This window comes from Physella acuta, unplaced genomic scaffold (assembly GCF_028476545.2).
Source record: "Physella acuta isolate Inbredline_101_S28 unplaced genomic scaffold, ASM2847654v3 ptg000592l, whole genome shotgun sequence".
NCBI lineage: Eukaryota > Metazoa > Mollusca > Gastropoda > Physidae > Physella > Physella acuta.
Genome location: NW_026732111.1, coordinates 1,106,514 through 1,128,555, shown reverse-complemented (window position 1 = coordinate 1,128,555; position 22,042 = coordinate 1,106,514). Strand labels below are relative to the sequence as shown.

Below are 22,042 nucleotides of genomic sequence, written 5' to 3'. Positions count from 1 at the left end.
AAAGAAAGTACACGCTTCGTGATAATACAGTATTTATTTAAAATAGAATCGTCCCATAATTGTGGCTTTAGTGTGACAATTAGCTGCAGTACAAAAATGGGACACTTTTGTACATACAATATAATAATTACCATACACATTCATTAAATAAAGTAATGTGGTACTGCACAGCGTTTAAAAAATGGCTTTTCAGACAAAAAAAATAATTTTTATTAAAAAAGTGGGCCTGTTTATCGTTTTTTGTGTTGTTATTTTAAATTTTTACACAATATAAACATATACAAGAGTCTAATTATTTCAAAATACAATAATGAAATGTCTTTTTTTAATTATTTTAAATTATTTTTAGCAATGTTTCGAAGAAATGAGACTCAAGTAGAATACGAGTTTAATTGAACGTAAATACAATTTAGAAAAAATAGACAATAAGTTATTTAAATATATCTGAATGTAAAGACATACTTTGAAAGTTCAAGCTAAGTAGTATCACTGGATGAATTGAGTTGTAGACGGACGGACTTACATTATTTTTTATTAATATTAACTCTTACGATTTAAGCTCGTGAATTTCAATTTCTAAATTTATTGAAATGATGTACACATTACTACCCTTGAAAATTAAAATAGCAAAAATTTAATATTTACGAATACGTACAGAAATTATATAAGTAATATACACGTAACCGATCAGTTTGGTACTAATAAGAACGAATCATAAAAATTGTCGGTGAACGTTTGTTGTAGGGGTGTATTTTACATGTGGTATTTAAATGTAGTGCGCTGGCTTATTTATGTAATCGATTGTATATTACTGTGTTTATGTTTAATTGTAACTTTGACTTAATTTGATTCTTATCTGTCACGAATAAAATGATAATCAAACTTAATTTTCTACTCAAGTCGAAAAATTAAACAAGTAACATCTAACAGAGAACTATTTAAATGTAAATTTGAAAAGTTAGATTAATATTGATAAAACCTACAAATTACTAATCACAGTATAATTAACTGTTATTAGATGGTAAAATATATGTTGAAACATGTAACTTTCTTAAAGTAGAAAGAGTCTTTAAAATATAATTTCAACAGCCTTGTTCTAAAAAAAAGTCAAACTTAAGTATAAAATCCATACGTTTCTAAATTAAAACTATATATATATATATATATATATATATATATATATATATATATATATATATATATATATATATATATATATGTATATATATATATATATATATATATATATATATATATATATATATATATATATATATATATATATATGTTTGCGTGTGTGTCTGTGTGTGTGGGTGGGTATATAATGAGAACAACAATTGGAACATGTACGAAATATATTTCTGTACGAAATATATTTCTTGAATGTCTTGAAATAAATAATATGTAAAATTAAATGTATTCATTTAGTTTTTTTTTTAATCTGAAGTTACCTTTTCTTTCGACAAACAGTTGGTATTTCAATGTAATGAGTTGAATGATAATTGTTTTAGTAATTTTTATTATGCAATTTATTATTAATTCAATTATATAATAAAATAATATTCATATTTAAAGAATAAGGACGATGTTATTGAAGTAAATTTTTTACTTCTATTATGTTTAGCTTGCAATAGAAATGAAGCATGTGCGCAGTGAAAGCGTTATACAATAGTTTTTTTAAACAACAGTCACCAATTTCTTCTTCTATTCAAAATGGTTTTGCACATTCAAGATCTGTTAAAAATTTGAAAAAAAAAGAAAGTGTATCCAATGCCAATTTTATCAATACAGAACCATTTTTACTACTATTTCAAACTGAGGATTTAATAAATCATTTGAACTCGGTTATACTTTATACATCCAAGATCTGCATACGAAAAGAAGAAGAAGCATTTTTTTTATCTTTAACAATAATTTTGAAAATATTTAACCCAATAACTTCCCAAAGGACACGATGTTGCTGCACAAAAAAAAAGAGATTATAAAGCTTTTCCTTGTAAGAAGTAGACATTTACTCTGTTTCCTCAAAGACTTCCGCGTCATCTGTTAGAAAACAACAAATATAAATACAAAGTAATAAGCAATCAAGTTACATTTTTCTTCTTAAAAATACCTAGGAAAAAATTATTTTAGTTTTTTTTAATTAGGGTGAGGTGGGTGGCGGGGATTGGGGTGTGGTATACAGTATTTAGTCTTTGTTAAATTAAACAACGTGTAACGGTGAAAGAAGAGGGGATGATTTATTTAAAATTATTCTTATTTATTTGAGCCCTTAGGGTTATGGTTTAGGGTTCGGGTTTGATATATTAGCTATTGATGATTTTTTTTTAAATTTAATAAATCATTTGAATACATCATACTAGAATTTAATTTAAAATTGTATTAATGATACATTTGAAAATTAAATATTATTATATCAAGCCAATTTTGTTAAAATGTTCTTAAAACATTTATCTTTTAAATTAATAAACATTCTCACTATTTGAAAAATACACTACACGTACTATATCTATATTCGAAAAAAAAACCATAATTTGCAAGTCCAAAATGATTTTTTTTGGCATTTACTAAAATTGAAGCAGATTAACTGCTGATTTTTTTTAGAAAAGTCGATTACACATATTCAAGGATATTTGTAGCATGGGAATTCAACACGACTAATTGATTACGTCTTAGGCCAAATTGAAAATATTGAATTTTTTTTTTATAATCGTCGTACAATAGCTAAAATAAAGCTTCTTTGAAAAAAAAATGGGCATTTCTATGGTGGCTTAATACTCACACACGGCCATACGCACACGTACACGCGCACGCACATATACACACACATACATATATACATATATGGAACATAAAGCTGCAAATAATTTATTTTATTTACCTGAAACACTTGTATTGTCACCTATTCCAGAGTCTCTATTTCCATTAACCGAGATTGGTGGGTTCATTTCATTAACCCATTGTGTTGCAGTGTAAGAAAGCTCATCAATGTTGTTTTTTGTAGCATTACTTAGTCTTTTTTTAATCCTAATAACAAATTATACATTTAAATGTAGATTTTTCAATGTATCGTTCTATAAAATGAATAGAATACAAATCATAAATTACACTTTTAGTTATACGTATTGAACATTTTCCTGTCGTTTTTTAATGATGTTGTTTATGTACTAAAATGGATCATTAATAATTTATTGAACTATTTTATTTGAAATTGAGGCTTTACACACAACATACATAAAACTACTATTTTCTTTTTAATTAGTATTAAGAAAACATTGGTTTGAATTAATTTTTTTGCCCTGTTACTAAAGAAAGGCTCCACAATGCCAATATTTAAATAAACATAATGAATGACGTTTACTGAAGTAAACCAAAGATAACATTAAATATTGGATGCATTTGTTTCTATTTTTTCTACACTTCATGCAATGTTAACACTCACTCGGATGTTGAAACTGAGCTGAAACTGTTGACTTCACTAATCGATCCAAAACTGTCATCATCTGACGTTGATTCCGAACTGAAAAATTTAGTCTGAAAAGCTGCTTATATGTAAATAAAATTAATTTATCTTAAATGTAAATCTAATTATATATACCTCACCCAATAATTAGATTAACATGTTTTTCCACATCTAACATGTATTCCAAAATTTCAAAATTGAAATAAATATTAAATTTTGTGAAAACGGAATTAGTAGGATACGGATAAATATTTTGCTAGACTTACTACAAATGGCACAAATGGTTAATATATAATCTTATCTTATTGCTTTGAAAAACATCTAAAGAGTTGACCATCAGACATAAAATTTATTATTGTGCAGTATGTTGAAAACATTATATTATAATATCTAGAATTAATTATTTCATAATCTGCTAATTATGCATCTAATTATGACGGATAAAACAAAATATTTCATGGTAGTGATAAAAACGCTGATTTAAGATTGTGTTTTAAATGTTTAAGGATAGATAAATAAATGTCCCAGTTACATTATAATAAATCTAGCCTTCTGTTAAAAACTATACATACATTTTTTGCATTTGAACATTTTATTACACTATTTATTAAAACTAAACCCTTTTTATTTACTAATCTTGAATTCTCACAAAAACTCGATTTTACGTCACCCACTAAAAACCAATCGAGTCTCTCTCAACAAACCTTTTAACTGCTTTCGAGATATTCTGTTTAGTTGCTTTCGGTGTTAAAAAAGCTGTATGTGTGTTCAGAAAATGAATATTCAGTTAATATGTTGTAAGAACAGTGACGTGTTCAATATAATTTTAGAGCTAACAAAAAAAGCAAACACCAGTAAACTTATCATTTAAACATTTAAACAATTGAACAGACAGAATGAATTACATACATTTTACAAAATGGTTTTTTGATAATACTTTAAAATCCATAATTTAAATGAGTGCTTTCAGCTAATCTTTTTGTAAAAAGATGACCCAGACCGAGAAAATGTCTTGTGAAAAACTGATTAAAATGTAAAATAATTTCTTACTTTATTATTTGCTTTGATTTTAGTTACTTTCAAAATATAAATAGAATCCGATATTCATTTTTTTTAAATTAATGAAGGCCAAAGCTCTCAACTTGTCTTACCTACTAGTCCGTTGAGGGGGAAATATAACGGCCCTACGCCAATTGTTTTTAAATTTGTGTTTCGTACATTCTTACATTCTTGTACAACTTACATTGGGCGGAATAATGAAAATCAAATTTGAAAAAACGAGAAATGGAGAAATAATCTACCCAGTTGATGGTATATAACTATGTCCACCTCAAACCACTACATTTTAATGAGAAATAATGTTATGACCTTGTAGAAATGTACTATAAATTTACATTACTTATAATTACATTAGATATTTAAGCTAAACTAGAGTTTTAGATTAAACACATATTCACTTTAAATAGATACATATTTTCTAATGACAGCACAAATGCGAAAGTCGTACATCTAAATCCTACACCTAGACGCTCAACCTAGACACTGCCATAATAATTTATATGGTAACCAAGACCTACACGAAATTAATACACATTTATATCAGTCTCGTCTAAGACGTTCAAATAAGTCATTTTTTATTTTTTTATTTTCCAAAGTTTAAAATTTGAGGTTCGTTTCCTTTTACCTATTTACCATAGTTTTATGTTCTATTTTATTTTATTTTCTCTAGAGAGGTTCTGGTCAGATAGATACACAGAGGCATTAGTAAATCTGTTTATAGCACATGTGAATGCGGTCTAAAAACGTGTCCCTGAATGAATTATCTGTTAAATAATGTGCATGGTGCACTACTATAAAAATTGAAAACTTGATAAAATAAAATAAAATCAGCATTTTGTAACGGTTAATGAATATCTGTACAAATACTTTAAATATGTGAACGCTAAGCCTACAAACAATCATTCGAATTTCATTAGATAACATATTAGTAAAGCTCATTTATTCAAAGTCATATTTGATTGTTGCTTTATAAAAAAAAAGCTAACATTTACTATCCAAGGCACTGTTATAATTATCTATCAACAGGCGAACGCTACAATACTATTTCATTCAATCTTTGTAAAATTATATATTTATATTTTTTATAATATGTATACATTATATATATATATATATATATATATATATATATATATATATATATATATATATATATATATATAATCGATTCAAGTTATAGGCCTATTTAATAGTGTTTTTAATTTAGTTATCTCACCTGTTTCACTTGTAACTTCATGTACGCCAGAGTCGTTATCATTTACAGTCAACGCATTTTCAGTGCTAGAATCAACCACCCATTGTAAAACATAGGCAGACATTTCGACATGTTTGTTGGTTTTTATTTCTTGTTTTCTTCGTGCAATGCTGATAAAATAGCGTCATTAAAACTTTAGAGGTTATTCATGACCTTAAGTATTTAAATTTAAAATTATACTTAATTCTTTTAGAAAATGCACATCTCTTTAATTATCTAATGTTTACAATAATTTTAGTAAAAATAGTATTTTATTTATAATTTTACCATTGATATTACAAGTTTTTTCCAGTTCAAATAATTAAATTGATATGATAACATTATATGATTTAAATGTACAATTTTGAGTCTGTTTAAATTTCAAATGGTAATTTGCTATTTAATTGAAGCTTAATTGAATTTGAAAATTATGGTATTTAAATTCAGATTTTAAAGTAGGCATTTTGTTCTTTTGAAAAGTTTTTTTTTTAATTTAAATGCATTGCAAGACAAAATATTGATTAACATATGTATCGTTAAAACATTTACAGGATTGTTTTGTTTACACTCATCCTGTTGATACTGAGCTTACACAGTCGACCTCACTAAGCGATCCGACATTCTCATCATCTGACGTTGATACAGTGCTAAGAAATTAAATATAGTCCAATTGTTAATTAGAATTACTAAATTATTAATCAGAGGTCAATATAAAATACAAACAAACTTTGTTTTAAAAAATGATAATAATATTTTTCTAACAACTCCAAGAAAATGAAATCAATTAACCTAGTTGAATCCTCGGTAGCACTTGGATTTAGCACATTGAGCACGCTTTCAAAATTTCTTAATGTAAAAAAAAATATTAAAAATGAGAATTGCGAAATTGTTAGCTAATAATTTCAATAAAATACATTTAAAAATACGTATGGCTAAAATTTAAATTTATATTTTGCACTATATCAATATGTTATAGTCTACTATAACAGAGATAATGATAAGTTAAACAGCTATCATAGTAATAACAACATTATAGACAGTTTTGTAATTTACTTACATGTCTCTAGTTAATAAATAATTCTTTTTTCTCTCAGGTTTTAATATATCTGTTGCTTGGTAAAATGTAGAATTAAAGTTGAAAGAATTAATACATGTCATGTTATGAGGTATTCAATTATGGATGTTCGTTTTGATCTACTTGATACTGTTTGTATCTACAAACGATAATTCCTTTTTATAAATGCAGTATTTACAAGTCTTTCTAGAAAAATTATATATCGCTAACTGCTAAAATAAAAAATAAAAAAATCAATAATTTTATTTCTATGTTATTTTTTTTAGACGTAAAGGATATACCTTTGCCCTTTGTTTGTTTATGACCATCTTCAAGACCTTGAACTATTTAAAACGTAAAGATGGTATAAGGGTATGTTTAGAGAAAAAGATATTAGTTAACATTTTGATAAAATCCATTAATATACATATATTGATGAACAAATGTGTACACAATGAACTATAATATATATATATATATATATATATATATATATATATATATATATATATATATATATATATATTCCAACGTTTTTGCTGAAAGCAATAACAATGTAAGTAGCCAATAATGGCATTTATTTAAAGGCTCATAGAGTAAATTACTGCTTACCATTTTGAAGTTACATTTTTAACTACAATGAGTACCTCAGAAAAAAAAATCTCTAGAAAATTCATTTAAAACCCTCATAAATAATTATAAGCCTAACTGCTGCCGTTGAAATGAATAGCGAACAAATTTTATCCAGTACGTGTTCTGTGTGAAATTAATCGCCTTTTCTTTTTGTTTACACATTTTGTCTACAGTTGATTTCTATAACTTAAACAACATTATACCAGATCAGACTTTTATGTTGCAGTCCGGATGCATAGTTCAAAACACACCCTCGTGTAAGTCATTCAGTCATTTCCTACAACATTCACTTTTCCTTCAATTTCTACTACATTCACTTTTCCTTCAATTCCTATTAAATTCACTTTTCCTTAAATTCCTTCTACATTCACTTTTCCTTCAATTCCTACTACATTCACTTTTCCTTCAATTCCTACTACATTCACTTTTCCTTCAATTCCTACTACATTCACTTTTCCTTCAATTCCTACTACATTCACTTTTCCTTCGATTCCTGCTACATTCACTTTTCCTTGTATAAGCTCTATAGTAAACTTACATTCTTACATTACAGTAATGGCCAACGAGTTAATCTAGAGCTGCTGTAACTACTGTTGTTTAAATATTTCAGAGCTCGATGGTCTGAAGTATAAAGTGTAGATACAGAACTAACTTCCCTACTAGATGATAGTCAAGTATTCACTATCTCTGACAGATTTGACAGGGTCGAACACACCGGATGCACTTTTCCATCCAAACAACTCTCTCTGGTTTCCATCCCCCCCACCCGACCCCCAACCCCCGCTAAAAGGCCAGTCAACACCGTTTTAGATTACTAACCGAAAAAACACAATATGTGAATTAAATTCAATCGAAAAAATCAAAATGCCCGTTTTAATGTTATTTACATATAATGTCGGATGTAACCTGATACAACACCGAGGTTGCGTGTTCTAATACCTCTGAGATCTCACAGTAATCTGTTAAAATGCTATCATTGTCCAGCCAATCTTTACCTTGCTTTACCGCCTGAAGAAAAAATTGGTTTATTTCTTAATATTCTGATCTAAACTCAACATCATCTACAGAAGTTAATGAAAACAAAAGTGACAAGTTTTCAAACTTTTACAGAAATTTAATAATCTCTAACTGCAAAATGAATTCATATTAAATTTAACTTGTTAAATAACTTTAAATTAAATTAAATTTAAATTAACTTTAAATGTCTCATTTAATCTTAGAGTCGAGATATAATCTAATAAAGGAATATCAAACTCATATAGGTATCATTTTGCAAGTGATCAATTATGATCCTCCTCTTAATACTTGAGTGTTGACTTTCTGTTAGAATTCTACAAACCGTAAATATGTAATCAAATGAAAAACGAATCTGTAATTAATGTATTATATGCATATATATATATATATATATATATATATATATATATATATATATATATATATATATAAGAAACGATATTTTTCTACCTAGAACTTTAAGTTTCTTCACATTAGAGTGTATCAGTTTTTTAAGAATGTGAAAAGATGTAATAAAAGTCAGACGATTTATTAATGTGTGCATATTTTTCTGTTTTAAGAGCATTTATTTGAAAGCTTTCGATCATAAACGATTGCATAGTTAATTTTTAAATTCTATTAAAACAACTAACCATGTAGTACTATATATTTTTTTTGTTTAAAGAATGACATGCATATTTTACTTTTAATAATTTAGCTGTTAGTACATGTGTCTACTTAAATATTTCTATTTAATTTTAATACTTAGATACAGAACTATTTCTAGGATTAAAACAAATCACTTACATTTTTGATAATTTGAATTACAGGATTTAAGACCTGCAATTGTTCTTCAAGAAAAGTCATGTGATGTTTAACAAGCTTGATATATATACGAGGACGCATCTAATAAACACACACACAAATATATATACATATATATATATATATATATATATGTATATATATATATATATATATATATATATATATATATATATATATATATAAGCCTTGTGAATAATCAATTTACCGAATCAGAAGGTATCACATAAAATCAGTATTTAATTATGGCTTTTTTATATCTTTTTATTTCAACGTTTTGAATGTATTATCTGTTAAAAGTAACTAATACAAATATTAGATTACAAATAGAAGAATTCAGTTACTTGTTCGTACTTAAAAAGATGTGTACTATGTGTTCATTTAATAGTCTGCTCTATAAAGAAACAGCTCAGGATGTGTTGTATTTGTTCCTTGCTGTTGAATCATTGGAAATCAATGAAATTACACGTTTGTTTACGAAAGGAATAAAGCATTTTTTCCGTTGTATGTACATGGCTTTAAGCTTCGCATAATTCAATATATTCATACATATATACTGTGATCTTCTACGTAAAATTAGGAAAACAGTTTCCTTGTAAAAATAAAAGTGATAGAAACAGGAGACTTGATGACATTAAACACATCTATAAAATGTATAAAGGAACAGGCAATTATCATATACATGTGTTGGGTATTTGAGAAGCTAGATAAAATGTTTTAAGTCTATCACTTCTTTTTTTACGCCACATCATACTAATTTGGAAGATGAAATTATAATAATATATACGTGAGGAACCGAATTACTCTCCGAAAAGTCTAAAATGTAATGGACATCGAACCAATAAAATAAAGATTCATCTCCTGCAAAAGCATATCACTTTTATACAATGCTTATCGTTGACTTGCGTGGAAATAAAAATGTCCTACGACTCGTAATAGAAAGATTTGATGAAGCGTAACAAAATAATTAAGTTGATTTGGGAGAGATCAGTGCCAACAATAGACCACAGAAGAACAATAAAACTTATGAAAGGTGACAATGGATTAAGTATATCAAATGTAAATTTAAAAAAAAATATTTGCAGTTTGTAGTGAATAATGTAGTCGTTAGGGTGTACAGTTTTTCCCCAAGAAAGTCATTTCAAAAGTTACATGTGTTCGCCAAGATCAAACGACAGAGGCAAATGTGCTTTAACCAGGGAGGAAACTTTTTGATGTTTAAGTCAAATGAGTAAATTTCAGTACATTTAACCATCTAGTAGCAGACTACACTATAAATACAGAGCAGATTAAAGAATGTAATAAATAAAGATTTTTTTAAAGAAAATACCATGTACGCCACCACGCTAAAGCTTTTAATTAATATAAATGCTGCCGGTACAGATGTCATGCTTCTGTAGTTCTCAAGGTAAACCCAGATTTTAAAAAAACTGTCATTTTAATTCAAATACCTACAAAAGTAAAGCCATTAATGAGCTAAATACCATTTTAATTGCTTTGACACAATAGCCAACATAATACACTTACTAAACTATAACTTGTTACATATTTTATAATAACGTATTTTATAATAGTTCATGTAGTAAGGCATTACTACTTATTCGTAACACTTTGAAACATTCCACACTTTAATGGCAAATCGACCAGTTAAAAATAAACTTTTTACGGGAAACTCCGCATCTAATAAGTTTCGTAAAGATGGTGGATAAACCCGCGGTAATATTATACCACATTCTTCCCTTTAACTAAAATACATTCAATTTATTACAACAAAATTATTTTAATCACTATGAAAAAAATATGTTAATCATTACATGCTTATGAGGTCACTATTTAGCAAATTATCGACTAAGTTTTTAGTAGCATATAAACTTTTAATATTACATTTCACAATCATTATTGTTTTACAGGCTGTTGGAATTAGTCTCCGAACTCCTTTAATAATCAGCGGAAGCTTTTTATACAACCTGACTCTTATTAACGATGGTAGCCTAATATATTACTATAAAAAGCGTAATCCATTTAGTCAATTGAAAAAAAAAACCACACTTATGTTCAAATTATAACTTGATGTGCAGTTTAAATATAACGGATACAGTCTAAAACGAAACAATACAATCGTAATTGTTTAGCAATTTATGACCATAAATAGAGTTAGAACAACCGCACACACATCGAAAAAATCGTACGCGTCGTTAGATCTCAGGGTTATCTATATCATTGTAACACACAGACTGACATTTGATCACAAAATGTATCCTTATGTCACCGTTGTTATAGTACCAGGTTGCCCCGCTTATATCAATTGTGTTAAGTAAGCAACACAAATTACATGAAGCTTATCGGGATGTCTGTGTTGTATGTGTACTATGGAAGCCTACTGTTCCGTTCTTTGACTTAGTTTTCTGTATATCTTTCGTCATTAAATATATGTAACATAATAAATAGTGGCGTCAGCAAGTATTACGTCAGCAAATTGAACACATCCTAAAGCAAACAAACGCACCGAAATAAATTCAACGCTGAGCCTATCTAATTAATGTACATTTAATTGCCCGTTGAGATTAAAAGCATGTGGGCCCTTACCCAGATCTTTAGGGTATGGGGAGGGATAAGTCCGGATAAAGATATATATATATATATATATATATATATATATATATATATATATATATATATATATATGTGTGTGTGTGTCTGTGTCTGTGTCTGTGCGTGTGAGTATCTCTACGCTGTAACAAAATTAACATTTTATTTCGAAATTCAGGAAAGAACAGAACAAAAACACAATACACATGGCATGGAAGCCTGATCGTATTAAAGTCGTAATATTTTTTTATCGTCCAAGGTGTGTCTATCCTTAATAATTCCTATAGCTACTAGTGTGTCTGTGAACCGTAAAAGTTATGTTTTAAATATGTGATATTAAATGCATATAATGTACCATATTTGTTTAATGTCACTTTTGTGAAATCACTGATACGTCTTAGCGGGTAATCAAATGGGTCGTAAAGACAAACAAACGCACACGGGTTACAGAACAAAATACTAAATAAAACAAACGCACTTTAACAAAAAAGAGAGTTTTTTTTATATCTGCAATATCTAAACAAACACATGCGATTCTAAATCTCAAATTTGTACACACACTACGATTTAGTGACTATATAAAAGTAAACATAACTTACCTACACTCACCCGGTAGAAGAACTGGACTGTTATATGTGGTTTTCACACACATTATATACATGTACACAAACAGGTATACAAACATGTACACAAATAGGTACACATATAGGTACAAAATAACACCAGTTACTTAAACTGTAACAGATGCCATTGTGATTCCATAGAATGTCATCTACTATTTTTTTTAATTGAAAATTTTGTCAAAGTTGTATTAATTACATTTATATTAAATACTTTTAAATAGTTTTTTTTATCTATTACGAAAATAAAAGGAGTTTTTACAAAACCTTATAACAAATTTGCTTTTATATATCTCCGTCTAGAATAGTGCACTTAAACATATCATAACAGTGTAACAACATAAATGTGTCACCGCATGCATGCATACACATTTTCGAGTGCACATATACACATGTGTGCACGTACGTGCAAGCATTTATGTGTACTCTTTTGTGCATGTGTGAGTAAACATCAGACAGAAGATTTGGTTTAACTCACACACACATGATTTAGTTTAGCTCACACACAAGATTTGGTTTAGCTCACACACACATGATTTGGTTTAGCTCACACTCAACAGATTTGGTTTAGCTCACACACACGATTTGGTTTAGCTCACACATACAATATTTGGTTTAGCTCACACACACACAAGATTTGGTTTAGCTCACACACAAGATTTGGTTTAGCTCACAAACACAATATTTTGTTTAGCTCACACACACAACATTTAGTTTAGCTCACACACACAACATTTAGTTTAGCTCACATGTAAGCTATCATTTGTGTTTTGATTTGGGGTTCAAATGACCTGTTTGTACTGTGGTTGACTTTATATGAACTTTGATTTACATATTAAAAAATAAAAACGTCCTGCTATGTTAGCGACACCACAATTTTATGTTTTTTGTGTTGTATTCTAGCGATAATACATGTGTGTAGTTGTGTGAAAGACATATTGTGTGCGGTCGGCCTAGTGACCTATTTAAAATAACATATCTATAAAGACTTTTAAAGTAAAAATAATTAGGTAATACTGTTTCTTACACACAACACATTAAATGGTACTTACAATGTCAATTCTATATCAATATCAAAGTAATGTCGACTACAAACTCTAAATAACAAATCTACGTGTGTGAAACTTTGTCGTCTTGACAACTTTGTTACCTAAACAGCAGTTAATTTCGGGATTTCCCGTTAAGCTGTTTCAGTTTTACATACAAGCTAGTGTCTAGCCGCGAGACGAACCAAACAGACAATATTTACAATATTTCAATCTGACAACTAAATGTACTGAGGTCATATTAACGTAGGTAAACAATACATTCGTTGTATCATAATCATATAATGGTAACATGTACATATTTTGAGTTTAGTTGATCAATAAAGCGAGATATTCTAACATTACTTTTACTTCCGGTAGAATATGACTATGTCGTTCATTATGACCGTATTAACTATGGTAGAAATTATGTTGTAGAACTAGTCTTTCTGATAGTGTATGTAACACATATGGTTACCAGCCAAGGGGGGGGGGGGATAAGAAATAAATTTGTGTTTGAAATGTAGCTATTGTAATATGAAAATGTAAGTAGTATATTAGGTCACTTTTGGGTCGTATTTTTGGCGCAGGTGGAGGGGGAGAGGTACAATGGTTATATAGTAAAATACTCGGAGGTGGAGGGGGAGCCTGCCGCAGCCGGGGACAATGAGATATAGTAAAATACTCCCAGCCTGGCGCATCGGAGGGTAAGGTGGAGGGGGAGCCTGGTACAACGACATATAGTAAAATACTACGCCAACTGGCGTTGGCGGAGGTGGTGGGGAAGTAGGTCACCAGTGACCTTGTGACGTAATCAGTGACCTTGTGACGTAATCACCGACCTTGTGAGGCAATCAGTGACATTATGACGTCATCATTGACCTAGTTACGTGATTTTAATGTTTTTTTTTATTAGTTTTAATGAATTTTTAAAACTTTAATTAATTTTTTATTAACGAGTTACGTAATTTGATTATTTGTTTACTTTTTTAATTGTTTAATTTGTTTGTTTACTTGTTGTTTACTTTAATTACTTTGTTTATATTGTGTAATTTTTATTAACGAGTTACGTAATTTGATTATTTGTTTACTTTTTAATTATTTTTATTGACGAGTTACGTAATTTGATTATTTGTTTACTTTTTAATTATTTTTATTTTGTTTATTTTTAATTTTATTTTATTTTATAATTAGTTAAATTATTATTAACTAGTTACGTAATTTGATTTTAATTTCTTTTGTTTATTTATTTATTTGATATATTTCTTTTCTTTGATGTATGTTGTTTAATTTAATTACTTTGTTTATATTGTGTAATTTTTTTATCGACTAGTTACGTAAAGGATTATTTTGTTTATTTTAAATTTTATTTTATAATTAGTTTAATTATTTTAATTAGATTATTAGTTTGAAATTCATTTTATTTCTTTGATTTTATGTTTATATTGTGTAATTTTTATTAACGAGTTACATAATTTGATTATTTGTTTACTTTTTAATTATTTTTATTTTGTTTATTTTTAATTTAATTTTATTTTATAATTAGTTTGAATTTAAATAAAAGACTAACACTATCATGTACTAGAACAGTCTTTGTACGGCTGCGCGTTTTTTAATGGGAATGTATCGATCGCAGCCGCTGGGCCATCACGGCATGATGTCCCGCCTAATTAAATTGGTTATGCTTCACCGATTTTATGTGTTGTTCGCCGAACCGATCACAGCAGGGGTCCCGCGTTTAATTGAAAGAGCTAAGTGTCTCTCCGCGAAGCCAACGTTAAGTGTGGGAACACCTGTTACCACGTTAATCGATTTTACCGATCGCTTTGTTAGCTCCACGAAGTACGTAGGTCATTGTGCAACAGCTGTTGTGCGACAGCTGGTGGTGTAATTAGGTTGAGCAACCGGACATTACCTTGTTGGTTTTCTAGTACGCGTATGCTACACGTATATACACACACACAATCACACACACACACACACACACACTAAATTAGAACAAAACTCTTCTTATATTTTATTTGTTTATTAACGTTTTTCCAATTCATCAAAGGCTTTTAAAATTTCATCCTGTAAACTTAATAGGCGCTCAAAGCAGACGCGACTCATACTAACACCAGAATTTGTAGGAAAATTGGGCAGACGGAGGGGGAGGGAGGGGGAGGGAGGGGGAAGGGGAGAGGGGGAGGGGATTTGATTTTTTAATTAGTTTAATTTTTTTTTTTTTTTAATTTTGTAATTTTAATGTATTATTTTTATTAATTTTTATTAACGAGTTACGTAATTTGCTTATTTGTTTGAAATTCATTTTAATTAATTTGATTTTAATTACTTTGTTTAATTTATTTGATATATTTCTTTTCTTTGTTGTTTAATTTGTTGGTTTGTTTATTTGATTGTATGTATGTTTAATAGTAAACGGAGAGGGGTGAGGGGGTTTAGACCGATGGTCGGGGATTGAGAGGGATGGTCGGGGTTGAGGGTAGGGGTGTGCTATTGTAGACAAAAGTAGAAAGTTCTTTGTGTCCTGACTTCGATTTAACCACAGCTGTTACTCATTACCGACAGCTGTTACGTATCGATCCGCCCATGAACCTCCCCTGCACGGCCCGTGGTTGCTTAATAGCGGGTTCACTGAAGCGATCACTGCAGGTAATTAAGCGAAGCCATTAAGCGCGGGCGACAGGGGGACTTAGTGCGTTGGTAAGTGAGGTATGCGGGGGTAGACATGTTTTTTACAAGTCTGGAAAAGTAATTAAGTTTTTTATGACCGTTCCGATTTTCTTTTGATCTGACCACCACACACATACGCGCGCGCGCGCGCGAAATTCATACTAGGTCGATAAAGGCGGAGAGAACTTATAGGTATACATTATCATGGTGACAACAAAAGCGATCCTTATTTTATTTACATGAAAGCGTGTTTTCCAAAAAGTGTCGCCATGCCGTTGTCATTTTCGCAGCGGGGTTTATTTTAAGTGCACCTCGTGCACGTTTGTTTACATTTTAAAAGACGTGTCGCGTGTCTTCCCCACATGTCTTCCCTAATAGAGAAACGAGAGGAAAGACAACTGTTCTAAAATTAGAACAGCCTTGTTTACAGCCACGAGTAGCGTCCCTTGTGAAAAAACTCGCGTCAGAATCCTTAACTAAACATTCAATTTCTTTAACAAGTTAAAAAAATAATTTAGGAAGACAAGGGTTAACAACATTAGACGCCACCGTTTTTGTTTCCTGTGACGACAAGGCACAATACACTTTTGTATTTTATGTCTCAAGTAGAGGGGTGGGATATTTTTTCTTTGTAAGCGTGTTGTAAACAATAGGTAGAGGAAGCGATTACTATGTAAGAGGGGAGAGAACGTGACGTCCATCGCGATATTTGAAAACATGGCGATGTTTAACCTCAACCAAAAAAGGCAATGAACCTAGAAGGAAGACGAATATATATCTTAGTCTTGCAGCAGATTACCTTCCCATGTTCGCTTTAGTATTACAGTTTTCATCAAACTTCTTTTTGACTTGAACTTCTTTAATTTTTAAGAAAGTTTACTTATACATAATTCATTACGTCTAATGACAATTTTTTATTGTTACCACTCAATGTATTTTGTTTTTCTATATCTTACATTGTCATCTTAATTTTTGATCACCTTAGTAAAAATTTGCTTAAGATTATAAACTTCAAGTTTTAAAAAAACAACAACGTCGTGTCAAATGACACACCGTTTAAAATGTCTACATTTAAAGTTCACCAAAATAATGACGTAAAAACTAAATATGATATGACATTAGCATACATATCATTCAATCTAATCACTCTAAAGTACAAATAAATAATAGTGTGGGTAGAGGTACGGTCTGTTTATCAAGCGGGTGTTTAGGGACGGGGGTGAGGGCGGCGGACAAAGTTGTCGATGTAGGTAGGGTGCAAGAGATATTCAACGAGGAGTGGCGTCTACAAGTTACATAGCCCAGTCTGTTGGAGTAGTGTCTAGGGGTTGTGATATAAGTTGAATAAATATTTGTATTTAGGATTGTCATACAGCCTTTGTCTCTTAAATGGAATAGAATGGGTAGTGTTACGGTCTGTGTATCTAGCGGTTGGTATTGAGGTTAGGGATGGGAGAAGGGGAAAAGGGTTGTGGACAAAGGGAAGGGGAAGGGCGAATAGTGATAAAAATAACTCACCCAGCCCCTTAATCAATCAAAATTATTTATTTGTACTTTAGAGTGATTAGATTGAATGATATGTATGCTAATGTCATATCATATTTAGTTTTTACGTCATTATTTTGGTGAACTTTAAATGTAGACATTTTAAACGGTGTGTCATTTGACACGACGTTGTTGTTTTTTTAAAACTTGAAGTTTATAATCTTAAGCAAATTTTTACTAAGGTGATCAAAAATTAAGATGACAATGTAAGATATAGAAAAACAAAATACATTGAGTGGTAACAATAAAAAATTGTCATTAGACGTAATGAATTATGTATAAGTAAACTTTCTTAAAAATTAAAGAAGTTCAAGTCAAAAAGAAGTTTGATGAAAACTGTAATACTAAAGCGAACATGGGAAGGTAATCTGCTGCAAGACTAAGATATATATTCGTCTTCCTTCTAGGTTCATTGCCTTTTTTGGTTGAGGTTAAACATCGCCATGTTTTCAAATATCGCGATGGACGTCACGTTCTCTCCCCTCTTACCTAGTAATCGCTTCCTCTACCTATTGTTTACAACACGCTTACAAAGAAAAAATATCCCACCCCTCTACTTGAGACATAAAATACAAAAGTGTATTGTGCCTTGTCGTCACAGGAAACAAAAACGGTGGCGTCTAATGTTGTTAACCCTTGTCTTCCTAAATTATTTTTTTAACTTGTTAAAGAAATTGAATGTTTAGTTAAGGATTCTGACGCGAGTTTTTTCACAAGGGACGCTACTCGTGGCTGTAAACAAGGCTGTTCTAATTTTAGAACAGTTGTCTTTCCTCTCGTTTCTTTATTAGGGAAGACATGTGGGGAAGACACGCGACACGTCTTTTAAAATGTAAACAAACGTGCACGAGGTGCACTTAAAATAAACCCCGCTGCGAAAATGACAACGGCATGGCGACACTTTTTGGAAAACACGCTTTCATGTAAATAAAATAAGGATCGCTTTTGTTGTCACCATGATAATGTATACCTATAAGTTCTCTCCGCCTTTATCGACCTAGTATGAATTTCGCGCGCGCGCGCGCGTATGTGTGTGGTGGTCAGATCAAAAGAAAATCGGAACGGTCATAAAAAACTTAATTACTTTTCCAGACTTGTAAAAAACATGTCTACCCCCGCATACCTCACGTACCAACGCACTAAGTCCCCCTGTCGCCCGCGCTTAATGGCTTCGCTTAATTACCTGCAGTGATCGCTTCAGTGAACCCGCTATTAAGCAACCACGGGCCGCGCAGGGGAGGTTCATGGGCGGATCGATACGTAACAGCTGTCGGTAATGAGTAACAGCTGTGGTTAAATCGAAGTCAGGACACAAAGAACTTTCTACTTTTGTCTACAATAGCACACCCCTACCCTCAACCCCGACCATCCCTCTCAATCCCCGACCATCGGTCTAAACCCCCTCACCCCTCTCCGTTTACTATTAAACATACATACAATCAAATAAACAAACCAACAAATTAAACAACAAAGAAAAGAAATATATCAAATAAATTAAACAAAGTAATTAAAATCAAATTAATTAAAATGAATTTCAAACAAATAAGCAAATTACGTAACTCGTTAATAAAAATTAATAAAAATAATACATTAAAATTACAAAATTAAAATTAAAAAAAAAAAAATTAAACTAATTAAAAAATCAAATCCACTCCCCCTCTCCCCTCCCCCTCCCTCCCCCTCCCTCCCCCTCCGTCTGCCCAATTTTCCTACAAATTCTGGTGTTAGTATGAGTCGCGTCTGCTTTGAGCGCCTATTAAGTTTACAGGATGAAATTTTAAAAGCCTTTGATGAATTGGAAAAACGTTAATAAACAAATAAAATATAAGAAGAGTTTTGTTCTAATTTAGTGTGTGTGTGTGTGTGTGTGTGTGATTGTGTGTGTGTATATACGTGTAGCATACGCGTACTAGAAAACCAACAAGGTAATGTCCGGTTGCTCAACCTAATTACACCACCAGCTGTCGCACAACAGCTGTTGCATAATGACCTACGTACTTCGTGGAGCTAACAAAGCGATCGGTAAAATCGATTAACGTGGTAACAGGTGTTCCCACACTTAACGTTGGCTTCGCGGAGAGACACTTAGCTCTTTCAATTAAACGCGGGACCCCTGCTGTGATCGGTTCGGCGAACAACACATAAAATCGGTGAAGTATAACCAATTTAATTAGGCGGGACATCATGCCGTGATGGCCCAGCGGCTGCGATCGATACATTCCCATTAAAAAACGCGCAGCCGTACAAAGACTGTTCTAGTACATGATAGTGTTAGTCTTTTATTTAAATTCAAACTAATTATAAAATAAAATAAAATTAAAAATAAACAAAATAAAAATAATTAAAAAGTAAACAAATAATCAAATTATGTAACTCGTTAATAAAAATTACACAATATAAACATAAAATCAAAGAAATAAAATGAATTTCAAACTAATAATCTAATTAAAATAATTAAACTAATTATAAAATAAAATTTAAAATAAACTAAATAATCCTTTTACGTAACTAGTCGATAAAAAAATTACACAATATAAACAAAGTAATTAAATTAAACAACATACATCAAAGAAAAGAAATATATCAAATAAATAAATAAACAAAAGTAATTAAAATCAAATTACGTAACTAGTTAATAATAATTTAACTAATTATAAAATAAAATAAAATTAAAAATAAACAAAATAAAAATAATTAAAAAGTAAACAAATAATCAAATTACGTAACTCGTCAATAAAAATAATTAAAAAGTAAACAAATAATCAAATTACGTAACTCGTTAATAAAAAATTAATTAAAATTTTAAAAATTCATTAAAACTAATAAAAAAACACATTAAAATCACGTAACTAGGTCAATGATGACGTCATAATGTCACTGATTGCGTCACAAGGTCGGTGATTACGTCACAAGGTCACTGATTACGTCACAAGGTCACTGGTGACCTACTTCCCCACCACCTCCGCCAACGCCAGTTGGCGTAGTATTTTACTATATGTCGTTGTACCAGGCTCCCCCTCCACCTTACCCTCCGATGCGCCAGGCTGGGAGTATTTTACTATATCTCATTGTCCCAGGCTGCGGCAGGCTCCCCCTCCACCTCCGAGTATTTTACTATATAACCATTGTACTTCTCCCCCTCCACCTGCGCCAAAAATACGACCCAAAAGTGACCTAATATACTACTAATGTATGAATAGTGTTTGAGTAAACTTAATTTAAAACCTTAATACTGACTTTTTTTATAAAGTTGATAACATATAAACTAGAAGCACATTTTTGTAACCACTCTTCTCGTATTTAATTTCTTTAGGTGCGTCTTAGAATTCAGGTTAAGCTTGTTAAAGAGCCATGTCAAACACATGTCAAACACTAACACCAAGTATAGAGTATCGAATATACCAAATTTGATTTCCAGCCTTTATGATCTCCTATCTCGTTGTCGGTCTGTCAGATATTTGATCACATATACGGTAAAACATCTGATCTTGGTGGGCCGTGTGGGGTCAGTCCATCTGTACTTTGGGCTTAGGCCATATCAAATAAACACATGAGTGGGTGAGTGATTTTTGTGTTAATGATCAGAAAGATAATTTAATGAAAACTTCTGTTGAGATTTGTATTATAAAAATGATCTTAATGTCTAACTAATAAAAAACAGTTTAACATTCTGGCATTTTGAAAGGGTTATAAAAATACACAATAGCATATTTCACGGAGTTCTAAACGTATTCCTCGAGTTGATGCAACAGTACCATATGAAAGTGCAACAGGAAGAGACCCAGATTTTCACACTCTGGTTATGTTTCTTATACACCTTATTTTTGAAATGATGTAGAAATAAAACAATGTCTAATATTATCATGTAGATTTAATAAACAAACCTGTTTTATTCTACTCTTCAACACTAATCTTTTACAGAAGTTATAAGCAATCTACTGGTACAGCACTCAACACTTAAATCTCTCATATATAAAAATATATAGTTGACGTCAAATATACATTACATATATGATGCATATCAACAGTAAATCATGTTAAAGTCTAATATGTGTCAAATGAAAAAAAAGCGGTTTTCTAAAGTTATAATGTATTCAACTAAATTTATATAAAAATGATAGATCATGTGCTTCTAATTTGGCATTTACTGTTTCTTGTAGCAATAGTGTGTTACATATTTTATTACACAGACAAGTTTAATAGATGTAGCGATCTTTGTGTTGATATTTGTTAATTTAAAGATACAGTGTTACTAAATAAAGGAAAACATGTTTTTATACGGATAAGCTGTAATTTATTTATTGAACGTATGTATTGTTCACAATT

The 22,042-nt window shown here is 30.3% G+C and overlaps 1 protein-coding gene across 1 annotated transcript in view; it reads right to left on the bottom strand.

Annotated features, from left to right (window-relative positions):
• The window catches only part of LOC131947433 (structural maintenance of chromosomes protein 2), a 151,125-nt gene that overhangs the window by 11,839 nt on the left and 117,244 nt on the right, over positions 1 to 22,042 (bottom strand). The gene's annotated exons all lie outside the window — the stretch shown is intronic.